The following is a 15,112-nucleotide window of genomic DNA, read 5'->3' as shown; positions in this document are numbered from 1 at the left end:
TCAGGCCCTCGGGGTGGGTCCCCTGCAGGCCCCTCAGGGGCGGTTAGGAAGGATCCGGAGCTCAACTTCCCAGCCCCAGCATGGGGTCGGCCAGCAGCAAGGTGCTGTCCACAGCCCCCAAGTGGTGGCAGCAGGGTGGCTGTGCAGGGCGAGGGTACCCAGCCCAGGCACCGGCCAGCCCAGGCTCCTCCATCTCCACGCGTCCACCCCTCACTCCCTCCTCAACCCACCCAGTGGCCTGGCTGGAGGGAAGTCCCCGGGGGCTGGGCTTCCTTTGTCTGAGTCATCTCAGAGGGCTGCCTCTGTTCTGTCAGGTGAGTGTTTCAGACCCTATTTATTGCCACTCTCTAATTTCAAAAGTCACCTTTGAACGTGAAACATTCAAATGTGGGAACAAAGCAGACCCAATCGTGAGTTCCACGCGTCTATCACAACAGATTCCATTAGGACGCAAAATTGTCATGCGCCAACAAACGATTCACAAAGATGAACTGCCGGGGTTGGGGGCTCGCGCCTGCAATCCCCACAGCTTGGGAGGCCGAGGCAGGAGGATCGCAAGGTATCATGATGTGATGTCACAGGGAAGCACAAGGTGTGCCCAGTAAATGCTCACTGAGTGGAGGGGTGTCAGGGGAAGTTAGCTACCCCCACGTCCAGACTCCCTTCTCCCTGGTGAGCAAGCTTGTGATCTTTAGCCGGCACGTGGCTGCCTGGAATGAAGATGATGTCAGCCTCCCTTGCAGCTAGGGATGACCGTGAGGTCAAACGGGATGTGCCAAGATTCCTAAGGATCTTAAAAGTAGGCCACATGTACCCTTTATTACCTTCTCTCCAAATCCCCCTGCCCTCCACCAACCTGTACCAGGGAGGGGACCCAGGGGTGCTCTACCCCTGAGCCACATCCCAGCCCTTTTCATTTTTAATTCTGCGATTTTGAGATAGGGTCTCATAGAGTCGCTGAGGCAGGCCTCAAACTTGTGATCCTCCTGCCTCGGCCTCTGAGCTGCTGGGATTGCAGGCGTGGCCACCACATCTGGCGCTGCCTCAGGACTTCTTAAAGAGCAACAGAGGTCTTCCTTTTGTTTAAGGTCTCTGTTATTCAGAGATGGGCGAAAATATGACGACAAAACAGTCTTGCAGCCAGGGAATCTGTGACTGCTGGTGGCATAGGGAAGGAGACTGAGCATTTTACAGAAAACCTGGACCTTGGGACATCTGTCCCTTGAATGCGGGGCCCACGGGGGCCCCTCGTGGAGTCTCCAGGAGTGAGAGACCAGGTGTGCCGCGGGGCTCCACCACCCAGGCCTGAGCAGGGAGGTAGAGGGAGCCCCTGGGAGTGGAGGAGACCACGGAGACGCAGCAGGCAGGTACTCCTCTTCCCGCGAGCCGGAGCTCGCCTGGCCCGGCAAGAGGCTGCTTGGGACGGACGTCAGTGCGTGGGTTCGGGGCCACCAAGGCAGTGCTGTGGGCTCCAGGGAAGGAGGACCGGCTGATGGCCCACCCCGAACCCCCGAGGGGAGGCTGGGCAACATGCCCCCCGTCACACCCGATCCACCCAGCACGGTGTCAGGGAACCCCTGGGGTTGGCCCAGGTTCGCCCCTGGGTTCTGTCCACCTTCCAGCTTTGCACGTTGGGGCAGGCGTCTGAAATCTGCCGAACGGTCCCCTCCCGGGTCCCTGCGTGGTCTCTGGTCTTCATGGCATTTCTACCTTCCCCAGGTTCCCTGAGGGCAGGGACCTGGCAGCGGCGACCCTCAGGCCCAGGACCCAGTCCTGGAGTGGCTGACCCTCTCCAGCCACCTGCCCACCCGCGGTGAGCCAGAGGAGCAGGGGACGGGGGATGGGCCAGTCCCGTGTGAGTGCCGCCCACGGGGTGGCGTGGGCGCAGGTGGACCCTGGGGCCTCTTCACCTCCCCAGGGTACAGCTAGTACAGCAGCCCTGCCCTCCTGAGGGGCCATCATGGCAGGTGGCACAGTGACAATGCAAGTGAGGACCTTGGAAAGAGCAGACTGTCCGTCTGTCTGCCAGTCTGTCAATCTGACCACTTCCTAGCATCCTTCCTGCGCCACCTTCCCTGGGTCCCGCCCCGCAAGGAGCGCCAGGCCAGGGCGATGGCGGAGACCAGACTGCGACCCGGGCCAGCATGGAGACATTCCCTGCTGACACCAGGCCCAATCCCAGGTTCCAGCTGCAAGGAGACGGGACAGCTGGGGGGCGAGGGAGGGGAAGGGTGGGTCCCCTGCTGAGGTGCAAGGAGCCTGGCGTCTGGGACCCGGGGCATCAGTGGCCAGGAACAGAAGACTCTGGGGCAGAGGGGCCAGGGAAACAGGCCTAAGGACACACAGCAGGCCTGGGATCTGAATCCAGACCCCAACCCGTGCTCACGCTGGAGGGGTTCGCTGCCCACCCCACTCAGACCAGGAGAGAGGCTCATTCGATTCCGCAAAGTCAAGGCTAAATTGGGCTGGTCTGCTGGGATCTTCCTTCCAGGACACTGTGCTATGCTGGACGGTGGACCAGGGGGTCAGGATGGCCCAGGGGTGGTGGCCGCATCCTCAACAGCCACACAACTGGGTGCTAGGCCTGGGCCGCCACTCCTGCATGCGGCACACCCGGCCACAGCCCGTCTCTGCCCAGGTGAGCAGGCACTGACCCGGCCCAGCCCGCCTCTGAGGAGCTGGTGCCCATGGCCCCGTCACCTGGTGTCGTTCTGCCTCAGAGGGTACAGATGACCCCAGCACCCCTCCCAAGGCGGCCACCTGCAGGCTCTCTGTGTGACCGTCTCTGTTCCAGGGGAAATGGACAGCGGGGGGCTTGGGACCTGGTTATGAAGGCCCAGGGTCTCTTCCCCAAGACTCTGTCCTTCCTGGGCACAGACTGACCCTCAGAGAGGGCCCCCATGTTTGAGAGGGGCTGAGGAGATGAGCTGTCACTCCCTGCGCCACCCGCCCATCACCAGTCTCCCTGCCCAGGGCCCCAGCCCTCTCCCGTGGACCTGTCCAGATGGGCAGCTGCCGCAGATGAACTGCAAGTCTGGGGGGCCCCATAGGTCCATCCGGGGGACAGACAGGACAGAGGTGCACACACAGCCTCTGCTGTTAGACCTGGGAGGCGTCCCCAGACACAGCCTAGCCCTGGCCGGGTCTCTGTCTTGTGAATCCAGGGCGGTCGCAGGCCTGCAGAGGCCAGGCCAGGTCATGGGGTCAGCAGGCGCTTCCTGGGTTCACATCCTTGAGAAGAAGAAGAAATGATCAGGAGGATGCGGAGGTGACCAGGCCAGGGTGCCAGCTGCCGCAGGGGGCCGCAGAACAGCTGGGAATACGGGGGACGGCCAGACCTCCTAGAAAGGGGCACTCAAGCCCAGGTGTGCAGGGCCACGGCCGCGCCCCCAGCTTCTGCAGCTGAGCGCTCTGAGGGGTCCTGAGCATCTCCTTCCCTGGCTGCAGCAGCCCGAGGCAGCATGCTCCATGAGCGTCCTATTTTTTTGGCTAAGTTGCTGAGGCTGGCCTCGCACTGGTGATCCTCCTGCCTCAGCCTCCTGAGTACTGGGACTGCAGGCAAGCCTCCTATTTTAACCTCCGTGAGGAAACTAAGGTCCTGGAGGTTCAGGGCCGGCAGTGTGGGGTGAGGAGCAGGAACAGAGCTCCAGGCCACCGCAGAGCCCCGCCCTGCCGGGGCTCTGACAGCTGCCCTCCCCGCGCCCCAGCGCACCAGGTGTCCCCCAGGCCCGCTGTGGGGGGTGGGGGCGGGGCCCCACGTCACAGTCCACACCCGGGAGCTGGCCACCGCCTTTCCCCCATTAACGCAGAGCGGCTGGGCCTACAAACCACAGGCCAGATAAGAGCACAATCAAGCCTGTTCTGAGACCGGTGGTGGTGGCATGGGGCCGGGCCACCTGGCGGCGGGCAGTGGGGGAGGCCACGCAGCCTCTGGCCCTGCTATCAGCAGCTCTGGCCTCCCCGGGAGCCCCTTTGAAATTTACCCACCTTATCAGCCTCCAGCCCCTGCGGCTCTCCAGGGAGGCTGAGGCCTTTGTGTCCAGCCGCCGCCTTCCGCCTGGCCCAGAGGAGATGGCGGGGTGGAGGCAGCAGGGGAGGCCCCCAGCCCCCAGTCACGCACAGGGACCCAGGGGACATCGCTGCCAAACAGGCACCCCTGCCTGGTCACGCCAGCCTCGCCCGAAGCCCTCACACCTCGCCAGGTGGCCAGCTCCCTTCCATCCTGGTGCCCGCAGCTCCCTCAGGACCCGCTGCGATGTGCCTGACCCCCCACCAAGTCGCACCTTCAGCAAATGTTTATTGCGCACCCACCACACTCCAGTACCGGGGGCCTGGCGGGACCCACCAATCTTGCTCTCCCGCAGAGCTGACATTCCGAGCTGGGAACCGAGGATAAACACATGCACATAAGTAGGATTTAGAAGGTCAGGAGGTGAGAGGTGTGGGGCAGAAATAGGTAGGAAAGTAGGGTAGGAAGTGACCAGGACGAGTTTAAATGTGTGCGTGTTTGAGAGGCACCTGCCCTGTCAGGTCCCATTTGAATCAAGATCTGAGGGAGTCTAACCCTCTCCCACCATGGAGTGAGAATTACAAACCCGGGAGGCAGAGCCAGGAGGAAGGTAGAAACTCATCAGTCCAACAGCCTCCCTTTTCAGTAAGGTTCAGAGAGAGTGGTGAGTTACCCAAAGTCACACAGCACAATGACAACAAAGCAGGAGTCAGAACCTAGGAGCTCTGTGATCCAGCCAGGACCTGCTACCCCATTCCTGCTGCCCACAGGCAGGGAGGGGGCACTGACAGGGCCCCACTCGGGACAGCTGTGGTCACTCTTAGAGTGGGTGAAACAGGTGGAGTGCAGATAACAGTCATTGGACCCTGCCTTTGGCAGCCCAGCAGGTGGCCAGTTGAGGGAGCTGAGGGTGAGGCTCGGGCCCTGGTTCAAGACCACAGGGAGTACATGCCAGGCTGGGCTTCAGCGACCTGGGCTCATCGGCCCTGGGTCACTGTCATGGGGTCCATCTGTCCCATGGAAGAGCTGTTCCAGTGGCCGCGCCTCCAGGATTGGCCCTTCCAGGAGAGGCCCCAACCAAGTCCCACTGGCCCCACGCAGTCTCTCTCCTGCAAAGGGACCAGGGGCCAGGTAGGCAGAGCTGGTTTGGGTGGCCCCCAAGATGAGCTCCAGGGATAGAAGAGAGTGGAGTGGAAGTCACTGGGTCACTGGTGGGTGGCCGCCTCGGGCCCACTAAGGATGTGCCCAGTGCCCATAGAATGGACGTTCCCAGGTGCAGCGGAGGCACAGCTGGGGTCAGGGCACACCCACCGACTCCGCCCTGCAGCACAGGGTCCTCACGGCCCCTCCAGCCCTTGCCCTGCTTCTTGGCCTAGAAGAGAGGGGTCCTGGACACGGGCTGGGTCCCTTTAACCCCGACTTAGCCCCTCTGGGCCCACCTCCCACAGGCCTGGCCCCTGGGACCTTGGGGTCCTCTCCTGTCCTCTGGCCAGAAGGTGCCCAAGAAGAAAGTGAGAAGTGAGCCAGAGAGGGAGCATCTGGGGCAGGAGGGCCAGCTCCCCAGCAGGACGGCGACAGCAGGGTCCAGGCCAGGCGGGAGTGAAGCAGCCCCTCCCTCAACTGTGGCCTCCACCTGCCAGATGCTGGCCTCTCTCCACATCTGCCGAGCACGGGGGAGCCCGGGCCTCAGACGCGGGCAGGCGATGCCAGGAGTCTCGGAGGCACCTCCACCCACGAGCGCAGGTCAAGAGGCCCGTCCTGCGTGGTCGAGTCACACCGGGGGCAGGAGGTGGGGTTCACCTCCAGCTCGCATCAAACCCAAGCATGCAGCAGGTGCTTAATAAGTGCTTCCTTCAACAAAGCAACAGATCAAGGGCTGGCCGAGGAAAGGGGCCAGGGGCAGGACTGAGCATCACAGCAGTCAGGGTCAGGGGACAGGGCAGGAGCCTGAGGGGGCGACCCTCACTAACAACCCTCTGTGGCTCCCACCGCCCCTGGGAGTGTGACGAGACCGCGGGGCGCAGGCGGCCCAGCGATCCCAGCGCAGACATCTGCCTGTCCTGGACTCGGGCGACCCGCACAGGACCCCTCGCGGGCCCTCGGCCGTCGGTACCCAGCACCTGCGCCTGCGCCGTCCCTCCGTGCAGCCGCCCCTCAGGCCGCTCCTGGGACCCCGGCCAGCACGTCCCACGGTGCCCTGCAGCCCTGCTCGGGGCGGGTCGCGGAGGGGCGGCTGGCGGATGGCTGGGCCTGCTGGGCCGGCGGGTCTGCGGAGGGCGTGGGATGGTCCCCGGGAGGCAGAGGCTGGGCGAGTCCTCTCCTCCTGGTTCCCGTGGGACCCACCGCCTGGACGACAATGGCCACGGGCCGTGGGAACTGGCAGGGTCCGGGGAGGTGGCGGGAACCGCGGCTGCTTCCTGGTGCGGGTTTCCTCCGCCCACCCCGCCCGGCTGCAGGCAGGGCGCCTCCCCGGGGGGCCGAGCTCGGGCAGGTGGCCCCCAGCCAGGCCCGCGGGGGGCGCCGACCCCACCCCGGAGGCGACCATGTCACCAGCTCCAGGAGGCCCGCACTGTGCCCGGCTCCGAGCGGGATCTGCCTGGGGTCGCCCAGCAGACAGGGCAGCACCCGCCCGGCTGCCAGCCCTCAGCAAGGGCAGCGGGCGGGAGGTTGTAGGCAGGGACCGTCCCCTCTCCTCTCCCGGGTCCCGTCGTGTGGCCACTGCCCACTCGCTCGTTCCCTGCGGCGTGCCCCTCTCCTTCAGCCGCTGGGTTGGCTTGGTTCATCGGGGGTCGGGGTCACCCCAGGGGCGCCCTACCCTGGGCCGCATCCCCAGACCCTGGAGTTTTTTAATTTCGAGGCAGGATCTCGCTGTGTTGCTGAGGCTGGCCTCCACCTTGCGCTTCCTCTGCCTCAGCCTCCTGAGCTGCTGGGACTGCAGACGCCAACCTCTGGCTTCAGCTGCCGTCCCTAAGGGTGGGAAAGACCGGCAGAGGCTGAGCAGCGCCCTGTCCTCAGGGGTCCGGGGATGGTCAAAACAGGGTTGGTGTAGGAGCCCCATGGAACTCCCCTCCCCAGAACTATGGACGGCAGCTCGGAGGAGCCCAGCTGAACTAATCCAGTGCTTGCTTGTTTTCATTTCCTTTCTTTTTCTGGTCCTGGGGATTGAACCCAGAGGTGCTTTTTAAATTCGTGATTCATTTTATAGAACTGGTTAGAGGCCCAGAGAGGGAAGGGACTTGCTCAATGTCACGCAGCCCTATAACCTTTGGGCTTCTGGAGTTTTTCTCTGTACCTGGCACTCTTCCAGAGGCTTTCTAAATGTTGAGTTAATCCCTCCAGCAACCCTATGAGGCAGCTAGCTAATATAATCCCTATTTACAGCCGGAGCTGCTGAGGCACAGAGGGGTTAAGGAAGTTAACTGAGGTCACGCAGCTTGCAAGCCCAGGTAACCTGGCTCCAAACCCTTGTAAGTAACATGATGCTTTGTTGGTTCTAGTGATAGTCACCAAGTATGGATCTTGTCTTGCCTTGGCTCCTGCTATGTGGCTTGACTTCAGTCTCTCATGGTCTCCATGCCTTTATAGTAACAGAATTATAATATCATTATTAAATTTATTGAACTCTTTCTATGATGTAAGTGTGGTGAACTAATGCTTTTCTACATAATCTCACTTAATTCTCATAATAACCCTATGAGGTGAGTATCATAATCCCCATTTGCCTATGAGAAAACAGGAAGGTGAGTTAATTTGCCCAGGGACACACAGCTAGTAAGAAAGAGCCAGTTCAGCCCACATGGTGATGACCACTCTGTCCTGCCTACACATGAGCTGACCCTGGATGAAGGGGTCACAGGCTCCACTGGTCCCTGGGGAAGATGTTCTGTCCAGTTCCTTCCTCCACTTCTGGAAATCTCTGACCACCTGTGCTCTGGCCTTGTCCCAGCAGCACTGAGTGGCCTCAGAGCTGCCCCACCCCCTGCCGGTGACCCCTGGACTCTTCTGCTCCCTGACGTGGCTACTGCGTCATGCCGGAGGAACCGGGATCCCGTGCCCAGTCTGGGACACTCTTGGCAGCAGCTGCAGGAAGCAGGCCCCGCGCCTCTCAGGTGTCACTCGGAACCTGCAGGCGTCCCTGCCTGCAGGCAAGGAGCCCGGCCTGCCCACCTCCCTCCCTGGTCCCTGACTGCTCCTCTGTTCAGCCCGTTAGGCACCTGGAGCTGGGGCTGCAGGGCAGGGGCCAGGCTGGGCCTGAGGATGTTGGGGTCCGTGAGCCCCCTGTGCCGCCCCCCGCCCCCCGCCCAGTGAGCGGTCGTCTCCGTGGAACAGCTGGTGTGGCCTGGGTGAGCCCTTGGCAGGGAGGTGATGGTGCCAAAGTCGTGGTTGAGGTGAGAGTCAGCCTTGGCACTAACACGTGGACGGCAGGGACTCGGGCGTGCTGGCCTGGGTCACCACGGGTCTTTCCAACAACCACTTTAGAGATAGATGGAGGCAGGCAGGGCTAGCGGTGACCACCTGGCTCTGGACTCAGCTGCGTTAGGCTCAGGGTGCGACTCCCATAAGTTGCTTTCCTCTCTGGGTCTCAGCTTGTTCTGAAAGCTGAGATTGAGGTTGGATTAGACAGCTGCCACCAGGTCCCGGGGGCACCCTTCCACCAGGCGCCTCGTGGGGTCCACTTTGCTGGCCACCCCATGACCCCGCCTCATCGACTGGGTGAGCTCTTCACGTACGTGGCCTCCCTTCTTCTCCACGCCTTGCCAGGGAGTCTTTTCCAGTTTGCAGATGAGATAGAGACCAAGAGCAGGCGACCCGGGCTCAGGCCGCAGAGCTGCCAGGTGGGCGCAGTGAGCAGCCTGGTCTCCAGCCCCGCCCCTCCCGCGGGGCGCTCCAGCCCCAGGCTGCCTGTGGCGGCTCACAGCTTGCTGGGAACCCCGAGTCTCCCGAGTCTCCCGCACCTTCTCTGCACAGCCGTCACTTCACACAAAGGGGCCCATGGTGGCTAACTCCGGTCACAAAGGCCATCCTCTGCGCGGCTCCTCCACAAGACTCCGGTGCCTCCAGGGAGCGGGTCCTGCCTTCTGGGAGGCTCCATCCTCCCGTGTGGCCCTCCACTGGCATCGACCAATGAGGCCGGCACATCGCAGAAAAGCAAGCTGGGTGCTGGTGACGGGGACCTGGAGTGCTGGGGGCCAGGGTCCGAGCGATGGATGGGCCGAGGCTCAGATCTCGGGGCTCAGATCGTGAGACTGGTCAAGGCTTTGTGTTTTGAACCGGGGATGGAACCCAGGGGCACTCACCGCTGAGCCACATCCCGGCCCTTTTTTGTATTTTATTTAGAGTCTTGCGAAGCTGCTCAGGGCCTGGCTGAGTTGCTGAGGCTGGCCTTGAATCTGGAGCTGCTGGGATGCAGGCGAGCGCCTCTGCGCCCGGCCTGGTCAAGGCACTCTATGTACTTGCTGCGCCCAGGAGCCAGCACACTCTGCGGAGCCCCCAGCCCCACGGCTTCTGCTGCACGGATGGGACAACCAGGGTCCCAGGCACAGCAGGGCTGAACCTGGCGAGGGGTGAGTTCCTGGGGCCAAGAGCAGGGGGTGCGGGCTCTGTTGGGCCTGGGCGGAGGCTCTCTGGGGCTCTGCCCCAGGCCCCCTGGAATTCTCACCCTCTTGGCCACACAGGAGAGGGGCTCAGGCGACAGGTCAGAGGACGCCCTTCCGCCAGGGCCACCCAAAGCCTACCTTCAGCCCCGCGGCTGGCCCAGGAGGTGTGCTGGGTTCTCACCCCCATTTCACAGAGGGAAAACCAGAGCCCAGAGAGCTGGACTTGTCCCACGCTGGCGGGAGGAGGATCAGCGTGTCCCTTCAGGAGGGCAGGGAGAGCTGAGGGCCAGCAGGGGAGGCCAGGAAGGTGGAGGACAGGCCTCAGTCTTGCCTGCCCTGCTGCCCGCACCCCTGGCCGGCCCAGGCTGGCATAGTCTCCAGCAGGTGGGGCCTCGGGAGGGGCTGTTTGTCCGGGCAGCCGAGGTTCAGGGATGGCTTTATGGTGCCATCTGGAAGATGTGGTGCAGGCGGGCCTGGCTGGCACAGGGCCAGGGCAGGGAAGGGGCACCGTCCGGTCAGGAGCTGCCCCCCAGCTGTTGCCTGGCTTTCCGAGGAAGGTGGGGCCCCAGGGGAGACAGAGTCCAGCACAGTGAGGCAGGAACTAGCCCCATTTCAGGGACTGAGGTCAGCAGATGGGTCACCTGCCCCGGGGCCTACCCAGGAACTGGGTGTCAGCTAAGGCAGGAGTGCCGTTGGAGCCCATGTCTCACCTGGTGCTGGGAACTAAGGCCTGGAAGATACCCCAAAACCTTGGGCAAGGGTGTCAACCTCTCTGGGACTCAGTTTCCTGTACTGTAAAATGGGCATAATACATACTTTCTGGGTTGATGGAGAAAAATTCAAGGATAACGGGACAGTGGTCCCAGGAATGGGGGTGAGGGTGGGGGAAGGTGACCCCACAGTGCTCATGGCTGCTGCAGAACGAGGTCCTCTGACATCCTGGTCCTCTGCTGCCTCAGCCTCAGCCACTGCACCATCCCCAGGCCCTTTGAGCACCCTCCCCTCTGAGCTTCAGCCTCCTGTCAAGTGGGTGGAGCATTTCTCACAGCGCCCCCAGGAGGCCCCGGGCAGCGCCTGCAGCGGGCCGCACCTCAGGGCCAGGGGAGCTGCTGTTACTTCCAAACAGCAGCATCGACCATCAGCCGGACACAGCCTGGCAGGAAGGTTTGCTTGATCTTACCCAGGGCTTCAGGGACACACTGGGGAGAGAGGACTTGCAGACAACCTGGGGGCCCCTTCCCAGCACCCTGGGGCAGCTTCTTCCCAAAGAAGGGCTTACAGGCTTAGCGGCCATGCCCTGGCAATGTAGGGCCACTCCTCCCACAGGGTGGGCTCGGGTACAGCTGCTGGACAGCTGGCTGGGGGCCTGGCCGGGGGCCCTGCCTCGTCCAGCAGGCTCTACTTGAGGGAGCACATGCCTGGGCCCCGTTTGAGCGAGGACTACTCAGAGGACCATCCTGGACCAGGCAGCTCCTCTGAGCCACCTCAGGACTGGAGCGGGGCCCTCCCCACCCGCCTGCGACTTCCTCTTCCTCTAGGCTGGGGCCAGCCTGGGCCGTGGGCCTCACCTGACACCTGCCTGGGGCTTGGTCTGAAGCTGTGCTCTGAGGAGTCTGGGATGGGGCCACGTCCTGAGGGCTGCCCTCAGCCATGGTTCCCCAGCGCTGAGGCCTGGTGCTCCCTGGCACCTGTCCCCGTAACACCCCCCCCCCCCCCCCCCCCCCCCCCCGCCCAGCTCCCTCATTTGTCTTCTTGGCACACAGTGGAGCCAGAAACCGTCTACTTCTGGTTCAGGTCTGCTGGAGGACATCTCTGCCCACAGGTACCTGGGGGGGCAGGCACCAGAGCAGGCTCCACAGCTGCTCTGGGTCCCTGCTGGAGGTGGGGGTCAGGGACAAGGCCCACCTACCCTCTGCTGGACACCACAAGTGGCTGCTCCCTGTCCTGGCTCCCTGGCAGCCTCCGCAGGCTCCCTACCTGGTTCCAGTTGGGGTGAGGGAACAGCCTAAGTTTTCAAGGGTGTAGATACAGAAGAGTGAGGGAAAGAGTGCCAGTTGTCTCCCGGATATATTTTCTTCTTTTTGGGGGAGTACCAGGGACTGTACTCGGGGGCACTTGGCCACTGAGCCACATCCCCAGTCCTATTGTGTATTTTATTTAGAGACAGGGTCCCACTGAGTGGCTTAGCACCTCGCTTTTGCTGAGGCTGGCTTTGAACTCGCAATCCTCCTGCCTCAGCCTCCGGAGCTGCGGGGATTACAGGCGTGAGCCACCATACCGGCTTCTCCTTCTTTCTTACAAAGGGAATGCAGATTTTCTTGGAGGAAATAAAGCCAGGACTTCTTACAGACGAAAGGAACAGGCAGCCAAGTTCTGACCAAAAAGCTCTGAAGGGAGCTGCTGGGTGTGGGATCCTAGGACAGGTCCTTGGAAGGGCTTTGGCTTGTGCAAGTCAACGCTGACATGAAGCTCACCCTTTCTTGGCTGCTTTCTTCCTGGCAAGATCGGACAGGCCACTGGCCCTTTGCAATCCAGTCCTCTATGAACGCGAGGGTGTGCTTGTGGACGCTGCTGGATATTTTTTGTGGTGGTCCAGAGTCACAGAGCTACTACCAGGCTGGCCACTTCTTAGGGGGTGACCGTGGGCAGAGCTTGTCTTTTCACCTGTTAAATGGGAATGACGATGGCACTTATATTTACAGAACAATGGCTCATCTCACATGGGCTGTTGGTGGAGGCGGCACACAGGAGAGGCTGGGACAGGGGAACACATTCCAAACCTTGAGACCTGGGATGGTCAGCGACTGTGCCTGGCGGAGGACAGGCCGTCAGGCCGAGTCACCGGCTTTGCTTTCTTTCCTGTATGTAGTTAAACATCAATAACAGAAAACGAGTGGAGCACACCTGTCATCTCAGCTGCTCAGGAGGCTGAGGCAGGAGAATCACGAGTTCAAAGCCAGCCTCAGCAACTTAGCGAGGCCCTAAGCAACTCAGTGAGACCCTGTCTCTAAAGAAAATATAAAAAAGGGCTGGGGATGTGGCTCAGTGGTTAAGCGCCCCTGGGTTCAATCCCTGGTACGAAAAAACCAAAAAACAAAATATAAAAAAATCCAGATTAGCACCTGCCTTGTGAAGATGGAAAAGAAAGGATTCAAACATAATTTACAGAAAAATCTAGTAAAAGTGATCCAAGGGCTGGGGAGATAGCTCAGTCAGCAGAGTGCTTGCCTTGTAAGCACAAGGCCCTGAGTTCGATCCCCAGCACAAAAAAAAAAAAAAAGTGATCCAAGGTGAGGCATGCCTGCGAGGGGCCTGGCCTGGGATCTCACAGCCCTGTGGGCATGTCTGTGCACAAGCCAAGGTAACGTGCACTCGGCGTTTCCCGTGAACCTCCAGTCCGCAGGAGTGGTGCACACGCATGTTCAGCTCACAAGCGGCTGCGTGCACATGCAGGTCCATAGGGGGCTCCGTTCCCTGAGCCAGCATGTTCTACACAGGACAAAGCTGCCCCTGGAGTCGAAGGCCCTGGGACCCAGGGGCTGGCTGGCTGCAAGGCGCCCACCTGGGGAGGCCGGAGGCCCAGGTCCTGGCAGAGGCGCCCAGCTCTCCTTTCCTTCCCACGGCTGACTGCTCAGAGATGAAACCCCCCCTTGGCACCATGTGAAACAGTTCCGAGAGCCAACAGCGCATCCCCTCAGGCCCAACCACTGCTGCGATGGCTGTTCCCCACGGCACCCCAGCTACGGCCTGGCTTGGGGATCCTGTTTCCCAACCAACCTCTGGCTCTTGCACTTCCCTGAGGGGCCTTGGCTCTCCTTGCTGGCTCAAGTGTCAGGGAGGGGACCTGGGCAAGAAGAGCTGACGCTAACTCCGGGACTCTGGGGACCGCATGTGCTCTGGTTAGTGTCCCCACCCAAGGTGTTGGAGAGCTGTGTGGCTCTCCCAGAAGCTCCTGCAGGCACGCTGACTGGTCTCACTCGGGACCTTGGTCTGCCTGCCCCTGGGGGCTCACTTGTCCCATCTCTTAGGCTCCGTGTCCCCATCAGGGACAGGCACCCTCATCAGTCCCGGATGATCCCATCAGGGATCATCACCCCCCAGAGGGGGCTCAACATGGACTTCCTTCTTAACAAGCTCGGCAACGAATGTCCCCAGCCCAGGCCTTCACCTGGGTGGGCCAGGGCACTTGGGCAAAGAGGACTCAACCACCAGAACCTGACGTGTCTGGGAATAGTGGTGGGGGCAGCCAATGAGCCAAGTGCAGGACACACAAGAGCTGGGGATGGTGGGGTGGGGTGCCTTCAGCCACCAGCAAAGGCCACCCTGGTGCCCACCTGTGGCCCTGGCCCTGGCTCTGGCACTGCTGCGGGCACCTGGCTTGTGGGCACCTGGCTGCAGACGTGCCGGCCCTGTGCTCCACCCTCGGAAGTGGTAAACCACGGTGGCCAAACCAGTTCCTGTACCTGGGATTCTGGGCTGTCATTCTCAACCACAGGCACATCTGTGACACCCACCCCTGTCCAGGAGTCCCTGCCACTGTCTGGTGTCTGAACTGGGCTGGGCAGTGCCTGTCTCCAGAAATCAGCTCTGCCCCACACGAGGCTCTGCACCATCTTTCCTCCATGTTGGTTGGTCTCTTCCCCCAGTAAACAGGCACCGAGTGCTCCCTGCACGTGGCCGTAGAGGCAACCTCCTCTCCTCAGAGCCCGTTTTAGAGGTCAGGACCTCCTGTGCTTCTTCTGGGATGGTCCTTCCATGCATCCCAACTCCCACCCCAAACAAGAAACACCTGTAAGGCAGGAGTTTGTGGGAGAGCAGAGCTGGGTGCTGGGGGAGACCCGAGACACTGAGCTGGCTATAGATGTTTTGGACTCTGCCTCCTAACGCTCAGTGGCCTGCCTCCATTCCTGGGGGCCCAGGCCTCCTCGCATCCAGCAGGTCAGAGTGTGATAACGGTCACTATTTATTGGATGCTTACCATGTGCCAGGTCAGCAATGCCCAACATTTTTGATAGTTTTAATTTTCATGATACTTCTGGGGTAGGAATTGTCCCCATTTTATAGATTAGGGCACTGAGGTTCTGAATGCCTTAAATAAACTGTCAGTACTCAGGTGACAAGCAGCAGAGCCTGGGTTCAAGTCCAAGCTCGCCTACCTGAGCAGGAATGTGGGAAACAGCCCAGGGAGGCCCAGCCTGGGCAGTGTCCTGGCACTTCAGGTGGGCTGGGCCCCATGGCGCCCTCTGCTGGTCTTGGGCACACCCTGCACCCGCTGAGACAGTCTCCTTCCCAGTCTTCTCCCCACCGCCCCCAACCTCTCTGACTCTCCACCCTCCACCCGCGTGGCTCAGGGAAGCCATACCCTGAGATAAGGAGGACAGGGTGGGTGGGCCTGGCTGCTCTGAGGCACTGAGTTGTTACCTAGGGCGTCTTGGCTGTTGGCAGTCTTGGTCCTGGTGCAAGTGAGTGTGGCCAATGTCAGTTGGCTGCCCCAGCCTGTCCGGGG

General features: G+C 61.5%; 1 pseudogene across 1 annotated transcript in view; it reads left to right on the top strand.

Moving 5' to 3' along the window:
- The window catches only part of LOC306665762, a 202,735-nt pseudogene that overhangs the window by 88,556 nt on the left and 99,067 nt on the right, over window positions 1–15,112 (top strand). The window lies entirely within an intron of this gene.

This window comes from Sciurus vulgaris, assembly GCF_902686455.1.
Source record: "Sciurus vulgaris genome assembly, chromosome: 7".
Taxonomy (NCBI): Eukaryota; Metazoa; Chordata; class Mammalia; order Rodentia; family Sciuridae; genus Sciurus; species Sciurus vulgaris.
This window is presented reverse-complemented; position numbering and strand designations above follow the sequence as displayed.